This window comes from Ammospiza nelsoni, chromosome 1 (genome assembly GCF_027579445.1).
Source record: "Ammospiza nelsoni isolate bAmmNel1 chromosome 1, bAmmNel1.pri, whole genome shotgun sequence".
Taxonomy (NCBI): Eukaryota; Metazoa; Chordata; class Aves; order Passeriformes; family Passerellidae; genus Ammospiza; species Ammospiza nelsoni.
In genome coordinates this window covers 28,147,654-28,172,378 of record NC_080633.1, presented here as the reverse complement: position 1 = coordinate 28,172,378, position 24,725 = coordinate 28,147,654, and the positions used below count along the sequence as shown (strand labels likewise).

The 24,725-nt window shown below is 36.8% G+C and overlaps 1 protein-coding gene across 1 annotated transcript in view; it reads left to right on the top strand.

The window, feature by feature from the left end:
- The first annotated feature begins 1,705 nt into the window (after window positions 1–1,705).
- THSD7A (thrombospondin type 1 domain containing 7A) overlaps window positions 1,706–24,725 on the top strand; it is a 254,685-nt gene continuing 231,665 nt past the window's right edge. The window contains exon 1 of the mRNA XM_059475319.1: window positions 1,706–1,784. The gene's annotated coding sequence lies outside the window, so the exon portion shown is untranslated. The remainder of the gene's footprint in view (window positions 1,785–24,725) is intronic.

The following is a 24,725-nucleotide window of genomic DNA, read 5'->3' as shown; positions in this document are numbered from 1 at the left end:
CCAAAAGGAGCTTGTGAAGACATGAAGAAAATATCATAACTCTCTGTCATGATGGCAGCAGATTTGGTGACCTAACTGCTTAGTGAACTTGCAGATTCATTTGAAGGAAACTTATTTGGGGAAAAGAGCAAGTATTTGGCACAGTTTTGCTACAATCAGCTTTCTAGTGTCAATTCTTTGTGTCAGAGTAGAAGTTTTACTCATGGGTAGCAGTGGTATTACATGGCTCCCATCTGAATGCTGCAGGGTCTTTGTGTATGCTTGAGGCATAACTTGTCATAAAAGTGCTACTGATGAAACAAAAGCCCTTTCCTGTTTTGTTTTTTTTTTTGTCCTAATTGCCAAATAAGAAGTACAGATAATGAAGACTAACAATGCTTACTGAAATAATGCAAAAGAAAAATCAGGCTATTCAACTAAAGTAATTAGAACATTTTGGTTGCTTAACTAATGTGATTTTCTTTTTTTTTTTAATTTTTTTTCTGTGTAATAGTGTGGTTAGCCCTACAAGCAGTTTCCTAATGTAATATCTTTATAGGGACTGAAGCACAGCTTAAGCATGGCAGGCAATTGCAATTCAGTGCATGTGGCGTGGGAAGAGTGACTTTGGGTAAAATCAATTTGTGAGGCATTTTAAAAATTAACTTCTGTCATTTTTGTTTGCTTCTTCCTCATGAACAAAGGAGACTTTCTTTTGGAAATATAAATGGAAATGTATGCTAATGAGTAGAAAATTCCTTCATGAACTCCAAGAGAGGGTTACAATACCAAGAAGAACTGAGATTCTGGTTTCAGGCTTCATCAGCTGAAGGATGCTGTTTGAAAAAAATTCTGCCTCAGGTCACAGCTAAAACATTTATTTAACTAGCCTCATTATAAAGCTTTATAGACTTCCAAGAGAAATTAATAATTCAGAAGGACATCTGTTAGTAAATAATTTAAATAACCATTTTTAAGCTAACAGTCATTAGTTACCTGTGTAATATTTCTGAAGAACAGTTCTCCAATTGAAAACAATGTGTGGCAAGACAAGAAGAGAATAATTTGACAGTCTTCAATATATGAAACACATTCATAGTATTTAATGATTTATACTTTACTGCCTTCTGTAATCCTCATTTTTAGCATTTGACCTTCAGAGTATATTGTGACAATGAATTGCACAACACCAAAGCTTCTGTAAAAAAACTGTTAGTTGCATTTGAGACTTGTCAGTAATTTTATTAAATGGCCTCTAGTTTGTAAGCCTCAATTTTCTTTCATACCTTTGATTTTATGGATTTCTCATCTAGCCAGTCTGTGTGCATTTCTCTTTCATGATGAAAGACACTTTTTTAAAATCTAAAAGTCACAGTATAATCTTTGAGCATCCATGTTGTTATGCCCTGTGTCTTTTCTAGTTCTTCTCTGTAATGGTGTAAAACAAACAACAGCTGGAATTCGAGATACTTTCATGAAGTCACATTTTGAGGATTCTTGCTTTGCTATCGAAATCTTTTCCAATTAAATCTCCTCCCACTCTGTCCCATTGCCAAAATGAATAGATTTTTCTCTGCTGCTGGACATCAAGGAGGCATTTTCAGACTGCTGTTCTTGATGACTTTAAAATGCCATTCTTATAAGCTGGTATAGAGCCCATCTCTGTTTATTTGTAATTGGGTTTGTGTGTGTATTTTTGTAATACATCACTTTATGTTTATAGGCAGTGGATTTCACCTGTAATTCAACTTTCCACACTTGTGTGAAAGCCTTCTGCAGCTTTCATCATTCTGAATTATTGGCAGGTATGTTTTTCCTTCATTACCAATTTTTGAACAGTTAATTTTCTTCACTTACATGTGGAAATGTAAATATTTCTATCTACAGATGGATTAAATATATTCTATTTTAGAGATCATATATCCATAATATATATTTATACTTATGCAATGTGTTGTAATGAATTAATTCCTTTATAGATGCAATATATCCTCTAATTCCTGTATAATTTCTGTCTTCTGTTGTGCTCTTTGTGCTACTGTTAAATACACATGCAGTAGATACTCATAACTGGTCTATTTATGTTGATTAAAATACCATTTTACACAGAAGTGTGTGTTTATGCATATACATGAATTCACATACTCCCATATTTGGTTTTACCATCAATATAAAAGTACAATCATGTTTAATCTTAGCTTTACTGGTAATTTTCATATGTTATGCTTAATCCTTAGGGTGCTGATTTTGTAAAATTGCCAGAGACAATTCCTAATTTTGTAGCCATTTTTTCTACTGTCAAAATTATGTCAGTGTTGCATGAGAGCTCATCATGGGTGCCCAAATCTAAGACTTACACAGAGATGCTTAAAAATGGCAGTTGGCATCAAAACTAATTTTTAATAATCCCACATCTGCAATGAGGATTCACCTGGAGACAGAAATTTTTTTGGGGGTGGAGGGGAGGCCCTGGAGTACAAGACTAAATTATTTTAATGGTGTTTAAACTTTGTAAAGCTCTGGCTCTGTGGTTTTAACTTCTGCTGCAGTGGGATGGAGCAATTGTGATTTACAAACTATTCACTGTAATTTTGCAAGTGTTTGGAAATAGCTGTCTGGTAGAGAAGTTCCACAACTGGAAAATATCACTGAAGCCCAGTCTGCAGAGATCAGTGACATTTCATTCCACCTGTCTCTTGCTGCTCTCTCCCTACAATTGCTGTTGTATCCTGGGGAGATTTGGTCACAGAAGAACCAGAGGTGTTCAAGCCTTCCTGAAGCAGCACAGGAGCTGCATAAGGAGCAGCAATATCTGTGTGTGTGCTCCCATCACAGGTGCCAACGCTGCCATGGCAGCAGTGTTCCTGGGCAGGGGGGCTTGCTGAGCACATGGGGGTGTTCTGTGGGCTTTGGGAATCCTCACCTGGGGGAAAGTTCCTCTGTCTGTGTGTCCTGCACTTACCCAGCAGAGCCCCAGGGACTCGCTGGCAGCTGTGTGCTGTCCATGGGCAGTAGTGAAAGGGAGGGTTAGAGCCAGGTCAGGGCTGCTCACCTGCTGTGAAAGGTTATGGTTTGAAGTGTTTTGTTGTCTGTGTGCAATAGTAATGCTGCTTTATGTCACACCTGGGGCCAGTCAGACACTGAGAGGGCTCCACTGAGGGTGTTCCATGTGGTTACTTCTTGGTGTGTTTGGATGTGCTTCCACTCTAGGAATCCATAAGCTCATTTAAAATATGGCTCTTAGCCCATGGTGGGTAAGGACATCCTTGTTGGTTGTTTTTCTTGCAGTTGAGTGTGACAAAGAGCCTCTGTTTGTTGAGCAAACTCAGTAAAGAGTTCAGCTGTGTCTGAACAACAATGTTAAGGAATATCAGGCTCTCCAAACAACCCAGAAAGGATTATACCAATTTTTTTTTTCCAGATGAGAGGCTGTATTAACAAAATAAATAAAACCGAAGGAAAACAATTACCTCCTTGCTTAAATAAACTTGGAGAGCTTTTTAAAATGTGTTTGAAATCTGGATGTCACATTTAAATCTAATTAGACCTGGAAAGATGCATGGTGAGATTGAGCCAATGTCTCCCAGTCAGCTTTGCACTGCAGTGCTTCCAGCAGAAAGTTGTTGCAATGAGAAGCTGAGTTTGGATGAATTTCTCTTGATGTTTTGTTTTAAAATTTATTTATTTTGGGTTTTGGGGGTTTTGTTTTGTTTGTTTTTTCTTCAGAGAAGTGCTTCTCAAGTACTGTTTATATGGTGTGACCTCCTGTGTGATATTGATTATAATTAATGTTGAAATAGAGTGCATCTGCATTTAATTTTAAAAAGAATGAGCTGGAAAGCATTGCTTAGGCTTGGAATTGTACTTTGTTTTCATGCTAAGATGTGTTACTTCTTGTTAGGAGAAGAACCAAATGTTTGCATGTGTCTTGAAATGGTCCCATTTATTGGATGTGAGTGCTTTTATCTGAGTTCCAGTTTAAGCAGTGATGGCAAGGCTTAGTCTGAAGATTTTTGATAACAGTAGGAATTCATGTAGGAATTATATTTTCTTGATTTAATCTTGCCTGTCAGCTATGAAGAGTTGTGCCTTGTGGTTTGCTGTTTATTAATTAGCTTTTGTCTGGTAAGCACAGGATGGAAAGTTACTCTTGTAGGCAAAGTCAAAACCTCAGAGGGCTTAGGTAGAGCCATTTCTTACCCCTGGCCTCAGAGGGAGCCAGGATAAGCAAGAAATGTTGCCTGTCTTCTTCCGCGGTGCTATTTTCTCTATAACTCCTCATCTGAATGAAAATTTGCTGGGAAAAATAGACAAATTCATAGGAACTTTAGTTTCTCTCATTCAATAATCTGATTTATGTGAGAATACTTTTTGTTTGTTGGTGTTAGAAATAACCAAAATAATTAAGACAAAGGAGGACTCTGTGACTGTTTTTCTGTGAAAGATAATTAAAAACTAAACCCGTGATTACAATTTAGTGTTTGTTAAAGTATATTCAGTCAGGTTTGTAAGAAGAGGAAGGATCTAGCAAGAGGTGGTTGTTTCACTGCATTAAATACCATATCTGCTGAAACAGACTTTCTTTTGTGTGTGCTTCTGCTTCTTCTAGCATTACAAAAATAAATACATCACTTGAAGGTACAAGGTGACACCTTCTTGGGGTCCTCTCTACATAGGATTGACATCCACCTTCGCTTTAAGTCAACCAGAAGTTGGACAGAAGGTGCTATGCACTTGTTAAACTCTGGATGAGACCTGAACTACTTTCCATTGGCAAATTATTCTTTTTACGGGTTTTTCTCTGGCTTTAATACAAAATAGGATTAAAACCTGCTGAACTTTAATCCTGTTATAACATTTTGTTACCTCACATGGTTAGTTGACTCCAAGTTAAGTATTCTGTGGCAAGATTTGTCCATGACTGGTGTCTCTCAGGGGCCAGTGTAATACCACTGGTCCGTCTCCAGCCCCTTGCTGTGAAAAATGTTTCACTTTAAATCATAATGCCTTGATTTTAGTGTTTTGGTTGTCCTGTTGCTTGTGGCACTGCAGGAAATTCCTGGGGCAGGACATTACTGACGAGCCCTGTGTTGGAAAGCCCTGATCTGCTCCCATTGCTGCAGGACAGAGCTGACTGAGGCAGGGACACCCTTGCTCCAGCTCCAAGCAGTGGCCAGAGCTGCCCTTGTATTGAAGCTCAGTCACCTGAGCAGGGCAGGGGCACCTCTGGCAGCTTCTGCACCAGCTGCTGCTCCCAGGCACTCGAGGAAGCTCCCGAGAGCGAGCTGTGTTGTGTACCCACCGCACAAAGCAGTGCCCATGGTGTGGCTGTGCTCCCTGCTGCTGCCTCAGGTGGGGACAGGGCCCTTCAGGGCTGCCTGAGCCCCTGTGGCTGGCAGAGATCTCAGTGCCCTTTAATTGGCATCCCGTGGCTGGCTGCTCATCTCCCCTGCCTGCAGTGCCCAGCGCGTCCCCCTGCAGTGCCACTCTGCTGGGACTTGTCATGCTGGCACGGACCCTGTCCCTCTGGGGGTCCTGTCAGCACTGCTGTCCTCAGGATTGTTTTTCAAGACATGGTTATCAGTTTAATTTGCTTAAAATTTGCCGTAAGGAGAAATAGGCAATGAGGTCTTTCTTCCTGGGAGGAATTTGCACCAGGCAAAACCTGTCACAGAGCATTTGCTGCACACTGTCACACTGTGCTGCTGAGAAAAAGAGCAAGTGAAACTAAAATAGTTTATGTTGCTGTTGAAATTTCACTCCATTATTCTGTATATTACAAGTGCTTTTAGGAAGACCAGATTCTTTAGGAACCAGGCTGGTTCTTGGTGATTTAAATCCTGAAATCTCAGGTCTCTAACACCTTTGTCTCTGCTGTAGATAGTTTTGTTGTTGAATAAGATAATGAATTTCAGTGGGGAGTAAGAAGAAAAGTAGCTCTCAGCATATGGAGAACCTTTCCCACAGATTGGGAAGCCACAGAGTAGATGGATTTAATACACCAGGGTGAACTTACTGACCCTGATAAAGACTTCTGAGTCCTTGAAGTCATCTTTAATGATATGATCAGTTTTAATACTTGGTGGTGGTTATGCAAATTTAGAGACTGAAAAAATGCATGCTATAAGATCGAGAGCCACTGTATCTAATACTTTTGACTAGGTCTGGCATGAGATAAAGTTTGCCTACTTGGACTTTCTAGAAGCACTGTTTGTCTGCTATGTGCTGACAAGAGCTAAGGAGTCTGTTTTCCCCTGGAATCTCTTAAATTACTTGTTCTTGAATCAGTGCTGAGGAAAGAGCACTACTTCATTACATAGAGAATATGTATTTGTTCTAAATGGTAAATATGTGATTTTGAAACTGTCCTTTTTGAAGCATTTTCATCTAATATTTAGTACTTAATGCAAATTTAATAACTTAAATTTATTTTGTTTGAATGGGCAGCACACCAAGAGAGTAGCATAAATAACCAGTTATTGGTGTTTCCTAGGATCAGGAGAGAGAGGATGTGTAAGGCTTGGGATTTTTTATTGTTTTCTTCTTTTCTTTTTCTTTTTCCATCCACGGTAAAACTGATGGCATGCACCTTAGGCAGGGTGTGTTAAGCTGCCACCTGATCAAACCCTGTCACTGTTTTCAGTAAAGCAACTTCATAACTTGCAAATATTATGAATTATTAATAACGATTACTTTGTCCTCACTTCTGGATTCTGCAAGGATTTGTCACCAAAAAAGTCCCAGTACAGCAGTACTCTTTAGCAATTCCATGTCTGATGCTCTGTTTTATATTTGTTAACATGTTTTTCATTAAAAACTCATATTTTATTAAAACAATAAGACAATCTTAAAAGCATTTCAATTATTTGCTGTTGAGGTGTTGCTTTTTTATATAATTGTCTGTATTGTTGACCTTTCTGTGACATTTTCAGAATCAGTGTCACACTGAGTACAGATCTGTGGATCATCTTTAGTTGGCTGGTTTTGTTTTAAAAGCACCATTAGCTTTGTCATTTTATATTGTTTTACTTTGTAACTGTTTGAACTTTTCCTTTGTTAAGGCAACACTGGGGAAATCTGTTGGCATTTTTAATACTTTGGGATCTGTGCTTTCTGTTTCTGAAGACCTAAAAATATTGTACAAATGGTCATTATTTAATAAATTTTTAATAACTAGAATGTAATAATCACTGTAAAACACTGATACATTGTTCTACTTCCTTTATAAGCAGGAGAGGTACTTTTTGAACACTTCTGCCTTTTGTCTCCTGAAGAAAACTTTATCAGAAGATAAAAGCTTTTAACTGAACACATTGCTTGGTAACTTAGGTATGCCTTTTATTTAACTGTGAGAGCTTCAGCAGAGTGTGCAAATTTGTGAAAGGTGGTGCTGTCATGACCAGACTAGCCAGGAGAGTTTCAACCATAGCCTTAAGAATTCCAGTTTGGGTGGGGATTTTTGTTTAGTGTGATTTTTTTTTTTTTAATGTCTAATGAAGCTTGATCGAAATAGGTTTGTGTTTGTTTAAGAGTAAATTGAGACACAATTAATCTTTTTCTCTAACTGCGTTGGTAAATTGGGTTTTGTTTGAAACTGGAGTATAGACAGAGTAATGTTGAAGTGTTTTGGGATCTGCTCTGTGAATTCTCTTTGAGGTGATTAGAACAGACAGCTCCTGGCCCTGAAATCAACACAACTACAGAAGGGATTTTGGTTACTAAGAAATATCACAGCGATAGAAATGTTTCCTTTAGAAAACAGACTGGCTTCTCTTAGTTAAGAGGACAATTTCTTTAAAACATATAATTTATTTTAAAAGGGGTAATGTATATTCTGGTCAAGACCCTTGGGATATTTTCATCACATTATCTAAATATTTGGGAATCTTTAGGATTGTTGGAAATATTTTGGATTATTTTATCACATTCTTTTTATGTCTCCTTTTAATGTTTATAAATAAGCATTATAATATTTTAACTTCTTTAAAGTATATCCCATGATTTCAAGTACTCTATCATGTACTTCTAAGGAAATTGTTTCGTTGTTAGGTTTTCAACACTGTTCCCTACTATTCTTAATCTCCCTCTGTCGTTCTTGGGTGGTATTTTTTTTTTACTCAGGGAACTGAGCTTGGGTACTACAACTGAATGCTGATACAATTAGTGCAAGCCCGGTCTAATTTTATTTTTCAATGTTTTTCTTTCATATGCTGAAGCATAGTAGAGGAAAATCACTGTGAAATAAATCCAATACCTTGATGAAAATCTAGTAACTTGATGAAAAACAACACATCAGTTGTGCTGATCAGGGTGCTGATAATACCCTATCATCATCAAGAGTGTTTACTCATCAAGAGTAGATCTTATGAAACCTCTCATTTGGGGAGTAATTTAATTATTTGAGTAATATCAACATCTATGAAAAATGGAATATAAGAAATTGTTAAGTATTTAGATACTTAGACATCACCATCATTTTGAGAAATTTTGTCATTACCTGTGGGACTATGGGTTGGTTTGATCATATTGGTCTGTAATGGGTTTTAGTTTATGAGGAAGCCACAGTGAGCTGTTCATGCAGCAGCACCTATTGAAATGTTTCACCCCAAGTCTGAGATGTGGCATTGTGTGTCTTATGGTAAGCTCTTTCAGAGCAGAGAGAGGGGGCCCTGGGAGGGATCGTCCAGAGGAGGTGTTTGGGTCGGTGTGGGTTGGGCTGTGAGGTCCTGGCTGCCTGTGCAGCTGCTCCAGAAATGACGTCTCTCACACAAACTGCTTCAGGTGATTCACTCTTGAGATGCCTTTGGATCCCTGGTGGAACTGCTTGGCAGGGCTTTGGGCTTTGTACTTTGAAAACAAAAGCCCTTTCTCTCCAAGGTATAAGTGACAAGTTGGTATTGAGGCAGAGCCTTCAAAAGTGTGTTCTGTTCATCAGCTGTCAGAATGTGTGAGGCTTCCTCCCTTAACAAATGGTAACAAAACAGATAAAAGCCCTTACATGGTGTTTGATAACATCTTTGAAGGTCTCAGGAGGCCTATTAACAGTTGGTTGTATGTGGGATTGTCTTCCATATAGCCCTTCAACAAAGAAGTTAAAAAAATAAATCCTATCAGTTTTTTGGGAAGGAACATGAAAATGAAGGTTGCTAAGAACCCATGAGCAGTCTGTTATAACAAATGAGTGCCAGGAGATGTGAGCTTGCTTCAGGGTCTTTGCTACCACAGAGCATTTTAAGACAAGTATTATAATTTGATCATAAAAGGAACAAGTTGAAAATTGTATCAGAAATCACAGAGCAGTTGTGGTTATTATTTGTGTTTGACTGACAATATACCAGGGAGAGAATGTAATGATACACCCTTCTCATTCAGAGGCTTTATTTTTAGTCTTACTTTCACAGCTGTTTTCATCTCCACCGCTGTAAATCATTCATACATCATAAACAATTTAAGCTGTGCTATTTGTTCCTGAAGTATGAATTGGAGTATAAAATTCACTGGTATCAATTTGTCCTTAGGCCCAAATTCTGTTTGACTCTCAAGCTGTCTCCTAAGTAATTAGCAGTATGAAATAATACCTTCCTAGTGACTGAAAGACTTTCAATTTTAGTTTAACTTAGATTTTATCATTTGATCCTTTAATATGTTCAATCTTTCTCCTTTTGTTGCTTTAAAACAAAGGTGCAACAATCTGGATTGATATGAAATCTTACATGAATTATCGTCGTTAATATTGCTAAATTCTGGGGCTTCCCATGATTGCCAAAAAAGTTGAAAGATTGTTTTAAGTACAAGCTTTGTCATAAAACCTAAAGCAATGGACAATTTATTTTGAGTACTTAAAAACTAAAGAAAATGTCCCATTGTAAATTTTGAATTCCCAGGTTGGGACCAGAATATTGAGCCCATTGTTTTCAGACTGGCAATTGTTAAATGCACATCACTAATAAGAATACTGCTATTACTTCAGGAATTACACTGTAGCCTATTTTTGTACCTTAACTCTTTTAACTCTTTCCACAAGGGACTCAGAATTTAAATTTTTAGATTTTTGATTTTTTATAAGAGTCCTCTTACAGGCTGGTTTTATTCCAATGGCTTACAAAGAGGAGTTTTACTGAATCCTTTTCCTTTACTGAATCCACTTTTCTCTCTTTCACTCAGGAGCAAGGTGATTTTGCACACCTCATCTATAGCTAAATTTGGGAAGCATAAGTTACATTTTTGTGTTTGTCAATACTGTTTTACAGAAGTCCCATGTATTGTCCACAGAGAACTCTCCTTGCTTAATAAATGATTTAGAAACTGTCATTTAGCTACCAAAAAGATGTTCAATTTGAATCTTTAGAAATGGGCCACCACAAATAAATTTAATTAGGACATGCTGTCCCAGAAAAAATTCCTGCTTGACTTTCAAGATCTGGAATAAAAGTAGTCATAAGACAACAGCCAGCTACAGGAGAGAGGAGGCAGCAGATTTTTTGGTTGTGAGTTTTGACTTTTTAAAATTTAAATCACAATGTTTGCTTATTTTTTTTCTTGCATGTTGATATCTCAGTTCAAAGTACAGCACAGTTCAGCATGAATAAAACTATTTTAAAGGGATGGAAAATGGGGTGGTTGTTGAATGTGGTACTATCAACACTGAACTAATAAGCAGTAATAATATTACATGTTACGTTTTAAATACTTTGTCCTCTTCCCCATCCTTTTTTAGTATTTAATTACATGTAATTGAAGAAAAATTATCATATGGCACAAAAGCTGTCCCGAATGTTGTTTAATCAGAATGTGCTGTCTTCTCTCATGCCCTACATTTTAATGTAGGTATAAACTTTTCAATACAATTTAACTATAAATACTGATTTTTATTCATTTTCATATCAGAAGACAAATGGATGACACTGTGACTTCCACTGGGTGTGGCTCACTAGATTTCATTGAAATCCACCTTCTCCATGTTGTAGCAGTGAAGTTCTTTTTGATAAAATAAGAATAATTTCTGTGTTTGCTTTTTTAATGTTTAAAAAAGCAATCACCTGATGAGATTGTAAGGATAATGACTGACTTAGGAGAAACTGAGTTTGTCATATCTACCTCTGAGTTGCACATCCAGTGTCTGATTCCATAGTCAATGTGAGTTGATAAATAAGAGCTTGATTTTTGTTTTATGTTTTTTGGGTTCTGTCTGCCTTTTTAATTTTGTTAATGGACCTGTCATGTTCCTTCATCTTCTCTGCAATTTCAAGTGAAGATAATCTAGTAGCTAAATGACCTTTTTCTGTCGCATCCCATACACTGAAGATATGGTTTGTATTTGTGCCTGTGTGCTCAGAGGAAATAGTTGGAAGACAAGAGACCTATAATGAAATAAAATCAGAAGATTAAATGCAAAAGTGAAGGGAGGATAGAAATAGAAGTAGCCTGTCTAGTTGCAGCTTATTCAAACTCTCAAATGCTTACCAGGAAAACCCAAATGCCAGTTTTTATCCAAAAGTTCAGAGGAGCTGGACTTGTGTGTAAAATCCATGGAGTGATTCCAGTGCCAGTATCTGCAGAGGAGGTGGCAGGCAGATGGGTGATGGAGCACTGAAGGAGAAATGACATGGTGACAAAACTTGAAAGGTGTGGAGGACATAATAATCACCCTTTGGGGTTTGTGGGAGATGTGTTGTTTGTGAGTTTGTGACAGTGCAGCACAGTGAAGAGTTGTAGGGATGGGGCACAGGTTGAACAGAAACTCACATAGCTGAGTCTGGGCCTGAGCTTACTTACTTATTCTATAGGTCTTAACACTTACCTGGCGTAGCAGGTCCAAAATAGATCACCAGGAAAATTACTTCTTGCTTATTTCCTCCCTTATTTTGATCACTGTGGTGGTTTTGAAAGTCAGAATTTTTAATGGAAACTAGATATCAGTAAGTGCTAAAATAGCTGTCCCTGAGCCAAGGCTTCACACTCTGTTTTACATCCCAGACTTGTAAGGTGCATGTCCCAGTATTGAATGTGCAAATGTAAGGTGAAGTCTTGCTGTGGTGAGGTAAATCTCTGTTTGGTCCCTTCAGAAGACAGACAGCATCCTTCCTTTTCATGCCAGCTGAAGCCAAAGGAAGGCTGGAGATCTGAGTGGGGCAGGGTGATAAATCTGGAGGGTGGGACTTGCTGCTTCTCCTGCCAGGACAGGGCCGTTGTAAGGGACTCTCATCCTCTGAGGAGATGCTCCTGTAGTAAAACCTACATGAGCTGAAGAGAAACCAAATCTTTAGTGGCTCCCTCTTTGCAATGTCTCTTGATTAGGTAAGGCAACACAGCTTCAACACAGCTTCCATGGTTGTATTGCTGGAGGTGGAAAAATACCAGAACTCTTCTATGGCTTGATGATCTGCTTGTTCCTAAATACAATCTTCTGCCTTCATGGACTGTGTTCAGAGCTACTTTTAATCACCTTCAGCACCCTGGCAAAGATGCTTCAAGAGATTGTGTGTCTGCATAGCTTTCTTCAGACGTGGTGCTTCTTTCCAATGCTAGTGGTTTGTTATTTTATCAATTGAACTTCTGAAATCAATCGCAAAAATCAGAGTAAGCCTCAATGGGCTCTTTCAAACAGCCCTTTTAAAGGCTATGTTCCAGGTGCCCATTTGGATAGATCATTTTAACCTCTTAGTATAATAAAATGCTTATATTCAGTTAAAGCCATCTAATTGGATTCCTACTCATAGTCTCTTTTTCTCCATAAAAATGTAATAGTACATCTTGACTTTTATTGCAGTCTGGCCTATTTCAATTGAGCTTAACGTCATTAGAGAGTGCTTAACTTGGGTAGAAGCAAAGCTTATTTTCTTACTTGTGTTAATATGGCAGTAATAATTCACTGAACAGGCCTATTGCTGTGAGGATGAGAGCAAGGTGCAACATGAACCATATTGTAATTTAAGATTAAGTGTGTGTAGCTTTTAGACAGAGATCGTTCATTGAATATGTGCAATAGGAAGGCCTGGAGAAAGTTTGAAAATATAAATTTGCATGTAGTAGAACATTCAAAGGGCACATTATACACAAGCTCATGCTGCCCTTGGTTTCAATTTTCATAGCTGTTTATTTGTTGCAGCCTTAAAGTCAGTGAAAAGTGAGGAAGCTGCACAGGACCCTGTCTGAGCCTGGCAGCCAGCAGTGCTCACAGGGACCACAGCTATCCATTTGTTCTTTAAACACCACCTTTTGTGTCATTCACATTCCTCATGACTTTAAAATGACTAAGAGGATGTTCCAGCAATTCACAACTTGTGTGTCACTCAGTAGAATGTGATTATATTTGGGCTGTATTGTGAGGTAGCTCTTGTAAAAAATCTCAGATGGCAAGACTTTCTTGGATTTCTTCCACGTGGAATCCTAACTGTGACTTAAATCTGTATTGCATAAGATTTGTTCTGTGGTAGATTAATTTCTTAATTGTTTTAGTTGCATAAAACAGATTTATTTTCCCCTCAGTCTGTCCAACTTCCTCTTGGCAGACAGGAATTGTAAGCATTTGAATATCCTGATATAATATCCTTTTTAAAAGGATTGATGTGTCACACTGAAACTTTATAGAGTTTCTTTAATAGGCTATCAAGCATAAAACTGATGTGTTGCATTGTGTTCCCTTCCCTGGAAGTGTTTCAGGTAAATGGTTATATGCAAGATATATTAAGCCCTAAGTAATACAAAGGAACTGAATCATGTAGCTAGCTTTGGTGTTTATTCCTTGCTTGGTCAAGAATTTGGGTTAAATGCCAGGTATATATAGAGCCATGTGCAGTACAGCAACACAAAACATTTTGTTGTCATTGTCACTAGTTGCCCATTGGATGGTGTGAAGGTTGACTTGGATTCTCATAGTTAGCAATCAAACTTGTCAATAATCTCATTGACTAGATTAAAATAATGCAGCATTTTGTGAAAAGGACTGTGTGCATTTGTAATAGTAGGCAATCTCTAAAATAAAAAGTATATAATTTGAGATTTAAAATGAAAATTATTGTTTAATTTCTTTGTTACTATTTTAAAATTTATTTTTAGATGCATACTACAACTGTCTTCACTAATGATTCCTCTTAATGGAAAAGCAATAAAAAGATACAGTTCTGCTCTAGGGTATTTGAAAATTGCCTCAAGTTTTCTAAGTAGCTCAAGACATTTTGACATGGTAAGTCTAGGGCTGCTGTTTCTGTTTTCTGTTTGGCAGTTTCTCTTACAAATTCACGTCACATTTTGTATTACATTTGATAAGATAGAATTTACATTTCTTCCTTTTATGTATTCTGTGTGAATAGGAGATACCTATCATTTAAGAGATAATAAATTATTATCTGTGAGTAAAATTTATCTTCTAATGCCTCTTAGCTATTTGTGATAACGTTATGTATGTCATGTTATGGGGGTTGTAGATTACTATGATAAAAAAGGCAAATAGAACTTAAAATAATTCATATGAAATAAAAGAAAAAAATAGATAAAATCCGAGAACTCTGTCCTGCTGTTGAAACAGATTATTTCATTTGGTGTTCAATTTCATCACAGAACTATTGAAGTCATCTTGCAGCTGTATCTGAGTGAAAGTTGGTTAATAAATTTTGTTGTGGTCTTTGACTAGAACCAGCTTCATGTAAGAGGGTGGGGATTTTTCCACAGTGATTTTTGGGAGCTATTCACATAACTTCCATCTCATATTTACTTTAGCTACTATGTTTGAGGCCAAGAACCTAACTTTTAGTGAAGATACTTTTGGCTTGCACCCTAGAGGAGATTTACTTGTGTTATATATGTTAGCTAGGCAGAGTGAATAGCCTTCATGAGCCAAACTGTATTTCCATGGTCATTCACTCAGCTCCAGTGCACTCAGCAGGACTGCATGGGTACAGCAGAAATCAGAATTTGTTTTGTGTGCTCTATTAGCATATATTCTTTCACTGAGAATAGTAGCCTATTATATTATCCATTCCTTTCATGAAATCACAAGGATGTGTGTAATGAGAATGATCATTATGGGATTTTTTTTTCCTGCCTGGTGAATTGTTTATAAAGTTCTTTGTGTACCCAACAAAAACCCCTCTCACTGGGAGAATTGATTTGGGTGAGTATGCTAATTCTGAGTAAGACTGTATGCTCATACTAAGCACTTAATTTTTAAAAGGAATTCCAATAAAGTATGTAATCTAGGCTGAAGATGTGAGCCGTACCAGATACCACCATAACTGGAGAAAATTGCTGGGGGCAAAATTCTGTAGGGTAAAATGGGGCAATAAGCTTTTTTAAGCCTTCCCTAGGGAGAAGAAAAAGAAGATGTTTGGCCTAAATTTACATTTTCTGAGAAAGAGAAGATCCATTTTAATTTCTTCCTATTAAATCTAATGTAACTTTTCCAACACCTGTTTGGAACCTCTGCTCTTGGAATTAGCAATTTGTTAAGAAACTCTAAACACTGCAAAAGCACTGGATATGGTAGCATTCTCTCACCCGAAGTTAAAAGTACTCATCCGAGTGTCTCGGGCTTCTTTTGTACTAATACTTGAGCTATATGGGTTTTGATGTAAATATCTGGTTTTGTATGGTTTACTAGTGTTCCACACACCCTTGCTTTATGTAGAATTTCTTGTAGAAGAGCCTAACATATTTTGTTAAACAAAATGTGACTGTTCTGTACATAAGGAGAATGTGAAAATGAGAGTGGGTGTTAAAACTATTCATGCAGAAGCCTTATCTGAATTCATGTTGTGTGAGAGAGTTGTGCAGTGGTTTCCCTGCTTTCTGAGAGGTAATTACCATGGCAGTTTGTTGTTAGAGCACTTAGAATGAGTATATGAAGTCATCATTGAGAGACTTAAAAAAACTCCTGTTAAAGCAAGTGAAGATTTGTTGAAGGAGAGAACCTGCAGGAATAATTCCAGTGTCAACAAGACCTATTTGGTATCAGATTTTTCTCTGTGCACCATGGCTGTGGAATGAAACCCTCTGTGGGTTTCAGGGACCTTGGCCAGCAGTTCCATACAAGAGGGCTGAGCTGTGTTGCAAGTGGTTTGACAGCGTGTCTTTGTTGTAGAAAACAAAACCACATTATTGCCTGAAATGGGTGATAGATGTTGAAAGCTTTGTCATACCCAGGTCTTGATTCAGAAGCAGTTTTGAATAAAAGTATTTATAGTTCCTGTTTAAAGCTTATGAGGTTATTTAATGGCTATTAGTGTGTTTTGTTTAAGGTGATGTTTTGTGACAGGCAAAAACACTTTAAATTAAAGGTTTGATTTTTAAATTTGTTCATAGAATAAAGGGCATCCTCTTTCAGCTTGGTGCAGTTGTAGATGTCAGGAAATGGAAGAGCTGGAACTAGAGGAACATCCATCCTTGCTTTCAAATTATTTACCAATGATTCAAACATTTTCTTTAGTGGTAAGCCTTTTGCTTTTGTCCAGAGGACTTGTATCCATGGTTCTGATTAGGGGAACTAATAGACTAGGGGAAAAATATTTTCTGCCTTTGTGGAAGCATTCTGCAGCATAAAATACTTAAGTTACAGAGGTTAGCTAATTGTAGTTGGGATAGTCATTCCTGCTCTTTCCTCTGGTGAATATTCAGTATTGCCTTACAAAACTGGCCAGATCTCCCTGAGCAAGGTCTCAGGTGAATGACTCTGGATTTTGATCTCTGCTGCTCCAGGGGAATACAACTCTTACTGGAACTTGTAGAACACAACCTGTTTTATTTGTGCAGTTGATTCTGAATGTTAATGCCAAGATTTTAATGGATTAAAAGCTTCCAGGGAGGCATTAATGTTTTGTGACAGGAATTTCTTTCACAGAAGATGGCTCCACTTTAGGAGATGTTAGGTAGGTGCTTCAGCACATGTTCCAAGTTGCCCTTTGTTTTACTGTCCATCATCTTTGCAGTAATTTGTAAAAAGCTATATGGACTTCCTTCCTCTAAAGGAAAGAGTGGAGAGTAAAATAATTTGTTGTCTGTAGGAGGCCCTAAATTGTGTTTCCCTTCCAGAATTGTGATAGTCTTGGGATGGAAGATGAGTTAAAATATTTAACATGTTCTACATGATACAGAAGGAAATGCTTATGCAAATGACATGAAACGGTATCAATTATTAAAACTAAGGCACATGATGAACTGGTCATGCATAGAACTTACTTCAGGCTTTATTATTTGAAATAGCTGAATGTTTTCATTATATCCAGAGGTGTTGTACATAATTAATTAATCTTTTTTTTTTTAGTTTTTGCATTTAATCAAGCAATTCTTTGCTGAGACAATGGTCAAACACTGGAACAGCCTTTGTGGAGAGATTGGTGATTACATGACACACAACAGTATTTATGAGGCATTTCAACAATGCCCTTAAAACCATATTTTACTTGATCAGCCCTGAAGTGGTCAGGACCAGATTATCATTGCAGGTCCCTTCCAGCTAAAGTAGTGTATTCTATTCAAACATGAGCTGTGAATTGGGTCTGTCCTGAAAGTGTAAATTATGCCATCCTACTGATGTATCTGCCATACTCCAGAGGGTCTGGAAGTGTGCATTCTTCTTGAAGTGTAGCTGAATGCTGTCTGCCTGACAGCACTGGGAGAAGGTGGCCCCTTGGAATTGTGTAACTTTCCCTAGTAAGTGGGCAAACAAAACACTTGGTTACAAATAAAATTAAGGGAAAAAATGTTCAAAGAGGATAAAAACAGGGCCATGAGATTGAGACACCTTTTGGGAGACACTTTGGTCAGTCTTGTGTAGAGTTGTGGGGTTCTTTTTTCCAGATAGAGGCTGAACTCTATTTAAATAAGCAAAGCAAAGGTAAAAATTATATATGAGTGATACTTTCCATTTTATCTCTGTATGTACACATCTGTATTTACCAGCATTAGTTCCTCTGCATCTGTAATGAAATTTTTGTCTGAAATTCCTGACATTTGGCACCTTAGATGGAAAAGTAGTTTAGAATTCCAGGTTCTTCTACTTTTGCAAAGAAGTTCATGTGCTCAGTATTTTCTGCCTGTCCAGAGCATGCCGAAGTGTGTGTTAGATTTCTCTTCAGTGAAGCAGAGATGTCTGTTTGTCTCTAGGAATGCTGCAATGAGAGGAATGTGTTGGGTGTGGGACGTGTTGCACTCTGTGGTGGGTGTATGTTGTGAATCCCAATCATGCTTCAGAAGGGCTTTTCGTATGAACCCTGGATAACACACAATCTACCTCTACTGAAGGGTTGTTCTGGTTTTTCTTTTTCTCAGTAGTAGTCTATTACAGGGACATAAAGCAGGATTTTGTCATCATCTACACTTTTTCTAGCTTCATTCAGCTCCAGAAATGAGAAATTTAGGCCTTAAAAAAAGAAATGTCCTTGCAATGTCTTTCTACGTCATTTTGCTTTTGTCAGTGAAAACATGCACTGCTGTGTTATTATTTGGCCAGAGCATTTGCACAGATTATATGGTGCTGTCACAATTTCTACTAACTTCAACAATTTTTTTTCTTTAAATAGAAGAACAGAATCAAATGACCCTTGACCCACAATTTTTGGTCATTGTTTTATTTTGCACGTCCCACATATTACTCAGCTTCCAGATGTGCATCAAATTCTTGTGGTCTTTTGCTGAGCCACACATTCGAAAAGGGTTTCATATTTTAGTTACTTTTGGATAGTGGAATATAACACTATATGAAGTTTCATGATTTTTAAAAGTAGAACTTCTGCAAGCTCAGCTATCATCTGGATTTACGTTCACTTAGATACAAAAGTATACACCAAAAATGTGGAGAATAATGTGATCATTTCATAGAATTAAAAATCCTTAGATTCAAATGCTTGTCTATAAATGGGATTGTAGGTTGTTGGTTTTTTTTTCTTTGCGGTTTTTAAATTTAATTTTATTTTTTTAATTCAAGAAATAGATAATTTATTTTGTATCTGTTTCCCTGGAGTCTGGCTGAATGAGAGTCTTTAAACTGTTTAAAATGCATTATTATAGTCATCTCTGCTACTCTCTCCAGTGTTTTTTAGGATGAAGTGCAAGTGTGCTTTTAAAAAAGATAACATGTTTCCAGCATGATAAAGCACAAAGAATGCTTAAGTGGAGATAAATTTAAAATTTTTCAATGCCAATAGAATTTTTTTTTCAGCAATAATCATTAAATAAATAGCCAATAAACAAGGCATAACAATATGCAGACTTTCAAATAAAAAAAATAAATGACAGCATGTAGAAAAAAAGATGAAAGAATATGGGGAAATGCAATCAGTTTGTAGTAAAGCAACACTATGGCTTTGACCACTTGTTTAAAAATTTGGATTATTTTTTAGAAATTATTTATGCATAGTTAAGACTTTGGGGGTTTCTATTTATTTTGTGCATGGGAAGGAGGTGAGTTGGGGAAAAGGAAGAGGGAATTTTTTCTATTTTTAAAATTTGCATCCATCAGTTAAAAGCATGAAACATTCTGCAGTGTCTGCAATTTCAAAGTAATGTGTCTGCATTTTTTTTTCCTTCAAGAAAACTTGGGAATTTGATATATATGAAAAGAACTTCTCTGTCTAGCACTGTTCTAGGGTGGATTTCAGTTCTTGATATTTTAGACACAAATGCATTTAATTGGAATTGCCCATGAGAATACTTACAGATCATAAATTTCTCTCTCTTAGAATTGGTTGATTCTTTTTTTATCTCTTCAGTGCTACATCCCTGCTCTGCTTCTGCAGACCAAAGAGTTCGTCCAGCTCCTGACAGATTTCTGGGCATTTACAGCTCTTGGTCATTCCTGTGTGGCTTAAATGACTTTCTATAACTTGTGTATCTTTACCATGTCTAGTCATAGCCCTTGGTGATTTACAGATTTTTTTTTTACTTCTTAATGTGTAATTTACATGGAAAGGATGTTTAAATAGACTTAATGACCTTGATATTTCCCTCCACACTGAAGTTTTCCCATTTTTCTTTCTATCTTCATCTCTATTTATACTTTTTATCACATATTTTTAGGCTTTTGTTATTCCCTTTCCTGGAAAATTTACTTTGTTATTTCAATTTGAATGTTTTAAAATGCTTCCTCTGGAGGTAAGTATTGTGTACCACTTCTGTAGAAAAGAATAACCATATAATGATCTTGCATATCTGAAATCAGATAACCTCAGACAGCTTAAAAATGGGATTTAAACTTTTTTTATTCATCACTGGTTTTAGGCTTAATTTTCCTTTGTATCTGAATGTTCAGATTCATTTGTATTCATGGTTATCAAGTTTAACTAGATAAAGAACACTTTTCTCAGCTTACAAGGATATATTTGACTTATCTTTACTAATCTCAAGTCCCATTTGTCTTCAAGTCTCCAGACATCATGATCTTCATTGTAAATTCTTTCTTTCTTATTTTAGCAGAGTTAGCATATAAAAAAAGTTGCTGCAGGCTTGTCCTGAAACAGCAATGACATTGGTTTCCCAGAACCACTGTGTGAAGCTGTAGGGATCTGCCTGTAGGGAGCCATGTATCTCTCTGCCTTAATCCTTTATTAAGATCAAATGGGACAAGGACTTCACTCAGTGTTAATACTCTTTCTTTTTGAGCCAGAAACTCTCCATTGTATCGCTGTAATAATTTTACTGAGGGTTCCTGACTGATTGCAGCCCAGAGGCCATCCCATGCTATGCAATGATTATATGCTTTCTGTAAATCTGCTCTGAAGTCTGATCTGATTTCTTTCCTCTCTTTCATTTTCAACCATGTGATTTGAAATACTTGAAACATGGTGGGCCAGCCTTTGCTCATTTCCACCCTTATTTAAAAATAATTAGGTGGGAAAGACATTAATGATGTTAATAGCCTGGGATTTTGAAAAGAAGGCTGCACTGGAATGGAAATTGTTCTTTCCCTTACCTTCTTACATAAAAAAACCAAAAAAACCCCAAAAAACCAAAATAAATATTTTTAAGTAAACCAGATTGCTAAGACAGTAATGTTTACACATTACCAAAAAGAGAGAATTCTGTAATTCTGCAGTTTTCAACTTCTTTATAGTTTAGAAAGGAGTAAGAACTGTAACAGTTAAGAGTTAAGGTTTCAGCAAAACACATCAACTTGAAGACATTAGAAAAGAAACCTCAAGCAAGTGAAAAAAGGACTGATGTAGGCTTTCTTCCTTGTATTTTGCTTCTTGCCAAAATCCTGTAGGTTTGTGCTTACCCAGTTAGACTCAGCACAGTAAGTCCTGTTTGCCTTTGCTGCAGCAGAGTGGATTTCAGGCAGGCATCTCCACACCAACCTCTTTATTGGTGAGCACTGGGGGTCCTCCCTTGGGTCTTGCTTGGTCTGATGGAAGGGTGTGTGGGGACCATCACTAGAAGAGATGGTTGGGTACAAGAATGCTAGTTTACAAACCTGTATATATAGCAATGTGATAAAAGTACTAGAACTACTAGTTCTTTTAGCATTAACTGAACAGTAATTCATCTCCTTATCAGCTGCAGTAGACATTAGCTTTTGAGTTTGGTCAGTGTGAGCTGAAATTTTCTGAGAGCCATGCTTTCTCTGTTTCCATATAAAAAGAAAATAGCTAGAAGAGGCTGTTTGAGAATGTTCATTTTGTCTAACCAAGGATAGCATGGTTTGATGGTAGCTTTCTTTTTGGATTATTCGTAATTCCAGAGGTTATGCCACTGGACATCATATGGTAATATTCTTCCTCATCGTCTACAAGTTTCTTAAAAATATTTTAATTGGTTAGATTCTTGGTTAGATTCTGTTATTGGATTTAGGTTTAAAGTGCAGTCCCATACCTGCAGCCTTGTTAGATCAGAATGCCTTTGCAAAGTCTGTATGTAAATATTGCTAATTCTTTCAGAATTGATAACGTGTCTTAGTATCTTTCATAAGGAGGGATCTGGTTTTGTTGCCTGCAGAGCTGGTGTGCATCACTGAGTTAGCATAAGCACCACTTAGAGCTGGAGGAGACAAAGAGGCACTTCAAGGTATCTTCATTTTTATTCTAGATGTCTGCTTCCAGGGTGACTGGCCTTGATCATAAGCTGCATTGCCTAGGAGGCTATCTTAGATATCTACCTTATATCTGCTTTTAAATAGATTCTTTTTTGTATGATAAAAGGTTAATCTGAAGACAGGAGTGTTCAGAGACTGCAGCCTTCACTTGACAGTTTTAAAATTTAGGGGAGCCCATTGCATGAGTGCTTGGTTTATATTAGATCCAGCCTTATCCCAGGAAGTAGGGAGATTATAGAGCAAAGAATACCAAGTACTTTCCAAGATGCTGGAATATAAATGTCCTGATAAGAATGTATGGGTGAGAAAGATTAATGCTGGGGAGTAAATCTTTTCACAGAAGCTTGACATTTAAACCTGATCTGCCAGAGAGCCAGTCATGGATATAAAATCCAAATGTCACTTTTGTGCTTGTGGGTTTGTTTCTTTATGTTGTGAATAGCCAAAGCTGTAAAATATGTAATCAAATTTACTACAGCAGTAAAGTTTAGTGTTTTTATTTTTTTTTCAAAGTAAGGAAATCATTGTAGTGACTACTGAATTATGACTGTCAAAATCAGGAAACAAATTAATGCAGGTGGAATGCACTTTCTGGAATCAATTCTGGACATTGCTCTTTTTTGGATTTGCATGGTTAAGGCAGAATATGTATCAGTCTGGTTTATACAAGTCTTATACAAGCCTGGGTATCTGTGGGTTTTTTTGATATTTTGGTTTTCTTTTTGATCACAATATACCAATATATTGCAATTTTTTCTTTACTATCAGTGTGATTGTAGAAAGCCGTGAGTACTACTCACTTCTTCTGTGTGATTTACAGTACTTTCTTTATCAAAAAAGGCATAAATTGAAAACCTTTAGGGAAATCAGTGAGAAGTCTTATTCTTTATCTCCCTGGAACTGCAGTACAACTTGCTGGAGTCCAGGATTCCCAGCCACCACTGACACCTAATACCATGCAAAAGCCAAAGCTGAGGGCAACAGGTTGACCAAATTATAATGCTGCCCGCAGTGTCTTGCTTGCTTGCTACTAATTCCCAAACCTGAATATCTATGCATAGTTTGTTTTAGGTAATAAGAATATTAATCTGTAAATGAACCACTGAGATGCAAATATAATGTGCTGAATAAATATCAATTATTATTCATTAAAATGCAAATGCAGATAGGCACTTTAGAGACAGTTTAGGTTGTCAAAATAAATGAAATAAAAGTCAGGACATCAGTAATTAGATACTTACAAGAGGTGTGTAGTATTTTACCACAATTGCTGGACCGAGACAATATAAAGCTGCCTTTCCTTCAGCTTTATGCTGCAGCCTCACAACCACTTTTTTCTCCTGTGACTCTTTAAAGTATTCACATACTGCAGCTCATACTTAAATTTTATTAGATGTATTCTAAAGATAAATCTTCCTGTGGCAGTAAATTTTAGCTGTATTCCTTCCACTCACCTTAATGAATTCTGCAGTTGAATCCCTGTGTGCCCTGTAAAAAACAACAGTTTACAGAACAGCGTGAATGGGAATATTTATTTTAGCACTTGATGAGCATATGTTTTCTAGGCTTACACAGGTTTTATACTTTCAGTTCAGTACTCAAGTAAACCATTAAGCCATCTACACACAGATGTCAGTCAAGTAAGTTAAAAAAATGACAATAAAATGTTGTGAATTTTTCTTTTGAATGATACGAAGGGCTTGTTACCGTAAGCACTTGTAAGGGTGTTGCTCAATTTGTAGACACTGTTTTGTGTTTAAGGTGCTATCACAAATTGTGAACAACAAAGTTTGGGACTTTTGTGACATGGACGCAACTGTAATATATTGTTGCTAACTTTTACACACCCTTTGAGGTTATAAATTTGCAGTAATCTACCAATGGCTGCATAATAACAGAGATTGCACTCTGATAACAGGGCTGTTATAGCTTCATTAAGCCATATCTGTGTGTATGTGTACTCCTGCATCATTGATGCTAAGTACAGCCCCATGTCAGCATTTAACCCTTCATTGTCTTGTGAGTTAAAGCAAGTAACATGAAAGTAATTTTATGTGATGTTAGTTAGTGATCTGTTGAATCCCTTGAATCTAGATGGGAATAGGATCCAAATATAAATGGAATATTGGTACTCTATCTACTAATAACCATATCCTAAAGCAAATTAATTTAGAAACTATTGAGAACATGACTTCTTATGTTTTAAAATGAATGTATTTTTTTTTTAATGAGTTCAAGTGATAGATTTTCATGGTCTATTGAAGAATTTCTTGTGGTCTTTTCAAGAAACAGTATTGTTAAATTTGATCAAGTAAGAGTCTGTTTTAGGTGTTATGAAATAAAGTCTATATAAGAATTAATTGCCTTTTAGTAATTTCTGTTTGCACTATGATAGCACTAAAATGGGAGATTATTTTAATGTCATTAGAATTAATTAACATATATTTGGCAAATATAAATTATTATCAAAGTCCTTAGTGAATTCCAAATTACATTCAAGTTGCCCTACTGTGAATGTACTTTTCAGAGGGCAATATCCAAGATTTTTCTGTTTGTGTCAATCCCTGAAGCATAATGTGAAGGAACCATAAAATCCCATGGGAATTGTTTTGCTGTTTCCTGAAGCCAGGCATTCAGTGGCATCAAAATCAGATATAAAGTAGATGAGATGGTGATCTGGAATTGTAATGTTGTGAGGAAATGAAAAGGTACAAGAATTAAGTAT